The sequence below is a fragment of the Brienomyrus brachyistius genome, unplaced genomic scaffold, assembly GCF_023856365.1.
Source record: "Brienomyrus brachyistius isolate T26 unplaced genomic scaffold, BBRACH_0.4 scaffold687, whole genome shotgun sequence".
Classification (NCBI taxonomy): domain Eukaryota; kingdom Metazoa; phylum Chordata; class Actinopteri; order Osteoglossiformes; family Mormyridae; genus Brienomyrus; species Brienomyrus brachyistius.
In genome coordinates, this window is record NW_026042962.1 from 22,287 (window position 1) to 28,286 (window position 6,000).

Below are 6,000 nucleotides of genomic sequence, written 5' to 3' on the forward strand. Positions count from 1 at the left end.
CATAGGTGATTCGTTAAAAATTATACCGAAGAATGGAAAATGTGATATTTAGAATATTTTTTTGCCATTTAGTAGCTAATTTAAGCACTTACCCAATGCCTCAATTTGTTTTTAGGTCAGTAATGTCTGAGCCAAAAGAATGAATGTATGAATTTAATACAATTCACCCACTCCCACCCACACACAAATCTGAAATTCAATTTATTAAGACACTTCTTAAACATTAGTGCATTAACAAAAAAGGAAAAATCTTAAGAGATTCAGTAGGATTTTCTATGTTAGACTTAAGTTAATAGTTCCAATAGTTTTTATATATTTCAGTATACCAATTTGACTTTAATGTTGAAACAGATGCTAAAACATGGAATAATTTCATAACTAGAGAAACATGTTATTCACAAACACTAGCAAAGGTAGCTTATAGTTAAACTTACTTAAGTCAGCAAGTCAGGCTACAGTGTGTAAGAATTGTCGTAAACGATAATTTGTCTCAGTCTTACATGACAGAATAAGTAAACAGAAAATATAAAATGGCTGAAACAGCATCATTAACGCCAGCTACAGTAGAGGCGCAGAAAAGGTGTCATGACTGAAGTATTCCCAAACTTTGGAAGACCGCATGCGAGCCTTTTTTGCCGCGTGTTTCTCCAGAGGCTCCGGAGCTCCGCTGGTTGACGCAGCCAAGTTGGCTCATGTGCAGGGGGACAAGCGGCAAATTTCTTTTTTGCAGGGTGGTAGGTGATGTCTCATTAATATTTCTGAGAGAAGTGCTACATGATTGGCCAGTGCATGCCTTACAAAATGGTGCGGCACTGCATCCAAGCCTGCGGCACTCAGAGTCACAAATACAGTGGAAACCATTTGTAGTAATTACGTCTGTCTGGCTGATTTCCAACTAATTGATATTTGTATATTTATTACATGAATATAAGGTAATATAAGGTAATAGAAGAGGTATTTAATGGTTTTCCGTCTGAGGAATTTGCAAAAAACTGCAGTGCATGATGGGTCGGATCTAAAGGCTGCCTAACGTCCTCATCTGTAGGACGACTTACATCAAGACTAGGAAGGTGCATAATGTTCATGCCTGGTTGCGTTTGTTGGTCCAGAAAGTAATTCAATTTCGCCATGTAGGTTACGTTCTTAAAAACTGCTTGGAATATAGCCCGATTATATGCTGTGGGCCTTTTAATTTCTTTGTTTACCAGGTAGGCTACCTTCTTTAAACTGCGTTTTGTTAGACTACATATTTAGGGAGGTCTTTATAAATTTATTGTAGTCTTTATAAATATGTACATAGTTTAGCCTAACCCAGCCACTTAAGGGAGCAAGCCAGCTCAACTAGGTGTCGGTCCCAAGCCCGGATTAATGGGGAGGGTTGGCGTCAAGAAATAAAGAGACTGTATCTTCACTGCATGACTGATGTCAAAATGTGTGAAATATGTGGTTGTATAAATAAATTCATTAAAGTAGGTTAATGATTCTGTGCTGTCTAAATTGTATAGAAAATTTCTACATATAGCCAAACAAATCTCCTCCTGTTTGAAAAGGCATAGAAAAAGCAATTTAGCCACTAAAACTTTACAGTTTTTGTGAGGGACAGTCGAATTCTCTCGTTAAGTTTTTTGTGATCCTGCACCTACACTTTGCCGGCCCCAGGAGGATGGGCTCCCCCTTTGAGTTTGGTCCCTCCCAAGGTTTCTTCCTTCTTGGGAGTTTTTCCATGCTATCGGCGCCTATGGCTTACTCACTGGGGGCTTTGGGTGGGCATGATATAAAGCAAAGCATTTTCCCTTCCAGTTTCCTCCTCTGGTCCACATTGCAGGACCATCAGCCATCAGAAACAGCCCAGACAGTCTCCTTCAGCTTCTTTAGTGTCCTTGGAAGCCAAGGCAGTTTTAGATCTGAGAGGAGGTTTATCAGAAGGGCACATATTACGTCGTTTGTCCTGAAATGTAACATGGGGAGGAAAAGTTAAGCGGTTTAGTCAGATTGGAGTCGTTTATTCAGCAGTGGCAGCGCCAGTGACTTAATGCTACAGGTGCTATAGGGGAGTGAGATTATTTAGAGCGGGTGCTTTAGCTTTTCAGCTTATGTAGATGCTGTATAGAAGCACACAGCACGATAAGCTACAGCATGGATAAAATATGATAAAATATGAAATTCTAACGTCTAGCTCACAGAGCCTCTATGTGTACTTTGAAGAAAAAATACACTACAAGTATGCTATAAAAACCGCAAAAATGTCTTACACAATATACAGATTTTACAGATAGTTAAAGAAAAAATGAAACCAATATTTTGGGGGTGCTGTGGGGGTACTATGGTCATTGGAGGAGGAGCTAGAGCCCCCCCCCCAAGCTTTTCCCTGGTGCTGCCACTGTTGTTCAGATTAAAAGTAACCTTGTCATTAATAAACAGTACTCTGATCAAATTTTTGCATGTACAAACACAATCAAAGTTTAACCACATGTTTAGACACAATTCACACACCTGTTACATTTCCATAATGCTAAGACTCTCTACACTTACTTCATCCACTTTCTTGTTTGGTACACAGTCAATTGATGGATGTGTAAGATTATTACCAGACCGTCTGCTGCAAACTCTACAGTTAATGAATGGCTGCAAAAACACACAGACACACAAAAACAGTATTTAAAGAGTGGTGGGCAATAAATACAGTGAGAGAAGGTGTAGTAAAGATATATCTAAAGATTTAAGGCAGAGCTGCTGGACTGCAGGGTTTAATGACACAGAACAATTTTAGAGGAAAGAGCTTCCAAAGCAGGGTCACCTTAAGGCTATATTATACAAAGCAAGTTCATCTAAAAGTATGAACAACAAATCCCGTTTAACTGAACACTGCTCTGTATTAAAATACTGTCCTCCGATCAAGCTAAGTGGTCCTGTAGTTCACTATTTAAAGAGGTAAATTTAAAGGGTAATTCACACTGCGCATCTACCCTGCTCTGACCAGATTTAATTGCCCTTTCACCACAAAACACCACACTGCCATTTAAGGCTGATTTCAACTGCCTGGTAATCCAGCCTTTAAGCCTGTAAACCTACTAAAATTTGAGAATAAGGTGATGGAACTGGCTGTTTGAGGCCACCTATCTATTTGTTACTTTATTGTTGGCTAACTTTCCTCCGCAGGGCATCAAAAAAGTTAACATGAACCTAAATTAATTTGCTAACTGATATGTCCAATGCTCACAGTCACAGTGACTCTTTACTTACCCTCTTGTCCATGAAAATACAGTCAGCCCGATGGTCTGTTGCAGTTGACTTTGGACATTTTGTTGCTCTCAAGAGAATCTCAATGTCAATGTATTCACTGCTGATCTAAATCACATAAACACGTTATATACAAAATTGCCTACAACTGTTTTAAAGGCAATATAACAAACAATAATCACCCAAAAAATGGCAAACTGTCACAGACTTGACTGCAGCAGATTCAGAGAGAAACTGTGAGAAGGTAAAATTGACCAGGGCTGAGATATACAACCATCACTTTCATTGTGAAGAGACATTAAGCATCATATGCATTGAAATTAAAACATCAAAATCAATGTGATTCTCATTAGTTCAGCTTGCAGATGATGAAAGTTTCACACTTTTGTAAACACTTTCTCAGCAGTTACCTTCGGACGGCCCTGGATGTTATAGAAATTCATGTGCTGACGGGTTCCTTGATGAGCATTTTCGACTGCGAGTTTAATGGCCGTCTTGTAGAGTGCAGGGAGACTGTGGTAATCTTGCTGGGCCTCTGTGGAGATAAGCAGAGCTCCATAAGCCAAAACCAGAACCAGCAGGCGGGTCATCTTCCTCTCAGCTTTGAAGGGAGAAGCAGGACTGAGGACACTGATCTGTGGTCCCCTTATCCAGCACGTCCAGGGGCGTGTCCTTCACCCGAAACAAACAGACCTTTGAACAACATTGGAAAACTCTTCAGGATGAATCGAGGCAGGTGGTCAAGTGGGTTTATTGTTATTTCAGCAATATACACAGTACACAGTGAAAGGAAACATTGTTCCTCCTGGACCACGGTGCAAGACAAAGAAGAAAAACAGAAACAACACAAGATGACACAAGTGCGGGCAAGATAGAACTATACAGAGTGAAAGGAGCACAAACAGAGGGAGAAAGTGCAAGATAAACACAAGAGCAACAATACAATACTACAGGACAAGACAGCGCAGTCAAGAACACAGAGTGCAGCCAGAGCTAACCTGAATAGGGGCATCAAGGTTGCCAGGCAGGCAGAGAAACAGAAAATAGAGGTCTACTTCACATACAACAACCCACAGTGGGTGTGGCAGGGAATACAACACATTACAAACTTCAAAGGCAACAACACCGTCACTGTTAACAGCAACGCCCTTTTAGCAATGGAGCTAAACAGCTTCTTTGCTCGTCTGGAGGAACACAGAGCAGACATAGCCACACTGCCCCCTCCCCCAATCTCCAGCACTCACAGACTCCCTCTGCAGGAACACCACGCGAGAAGGCACATTGCATCTCTAGGTGTGTGGAGTTTAAGACAAGGCAAGTGATGCTACGATAATATAATTCCTTGGTAAGACCCCACCTAGAATATTGTGTGCGGGTTTGGTTACCATACCTTAAGAAGGACATTGCTGCCTTGGAAAAGGTGCAACGTAGGGCAACGAGAATGATTCCTGGTCTTAGAGGAATGTCTAATGAGGAGAGGTTAGCTGAGCTGAATCTGTTTAGCCTCGAGCAAAGGAGACTAAGGGGGGACATAATCCAGGTGTTTAAGATTCTAACAGGTCTGGATGCTGTTCAGCCAAATGGCTATTTCAATGTTAGTTTAAATACCAGAACTCGTGGCCATAAGTGGAAATTAGCTGGAGAACATTTTAAAACGAATTTGATGAAGCATTTCTGTACACAGCGTGTAGTTAGAGTATGGAATAGTCTTCCTGTTATTGTAACACAAGCTAAAACCCTGGGTTCTTTTAAATCAGAGCTAGATAAGATTTTTGAGCTATTAGCTAAGTTCTCCTCAAAGGAGCTTGATGGGCCGAATGGCCTCCTCTCATTTGTAAATCTCTTTGGTTCTTATGAGTCAGCTTACAGAGATGAGGTCCAGAAACTGATAGGTTGGAGTTCAGCAAACAATTTGGCACTAAACAGCACAAAGACAAAGGAATCACTGACTTCAGGAAGGATGGAGGCGACACTGGCCTGCCTAGATGGATGGATGGATGTTTTTATTGACATTGTAAGTACAATGAGATTTAGTTTGGAACGCGCCAGCAGCTACACAGTATATTTACAATTATATAGATTGTGAGGCATAAAATAAGGTGTGAGTAATATAACATAACGACATAATATAAGTAATCATTAATTAATCATTACAGATGGTATGAGGTGTGAACCGCTAGGCTGCTATGGCATGTTTGGTATCAAACCGATGGAAAATCACTCCAGTTTCCAAATCTGGTCAGTGGTTACCACGAAAGTGAATATATCAAAAGTTACACCAGCCTAACGAAAATCATCAATACAAGGGAAATCACTCTGGTCATAAATCTCAAAAGGACTGATACAGACCCCCTTCCGAAAGCCCGCCAAATGGATGGTCAGCCATTGGTCCAGGAGTCGAATTCCTGGTCACTCCTATTCACGAACTTTACACTATAAAACCTGGCACCTCAGAACAAAGCCAGGAGAGGAGAAACAGAAGGGAGGAGAAAACAAAAGACCATCAGCACGAAGAGAGGCAGAGAACATCAGCCCAAGAGAAGAGAAGCCCACAAGAAGCCCTCCTGAAGCCTATCAGTGAAGACCCAGCTGGACAGAGAACTGCAACCAAGCCCAAGCTTCACCAGGAGAGGGAATCAGAGGGGCTCCACTCCAACAACCGCTGCAAACACCGCGCCTCCCTGAGTGCCATCACCCATCAGCTCATCAGCCTCCGCAACCAACTGCCAAGACCCCCCCCCCCCCACTCTGCAACCAAGT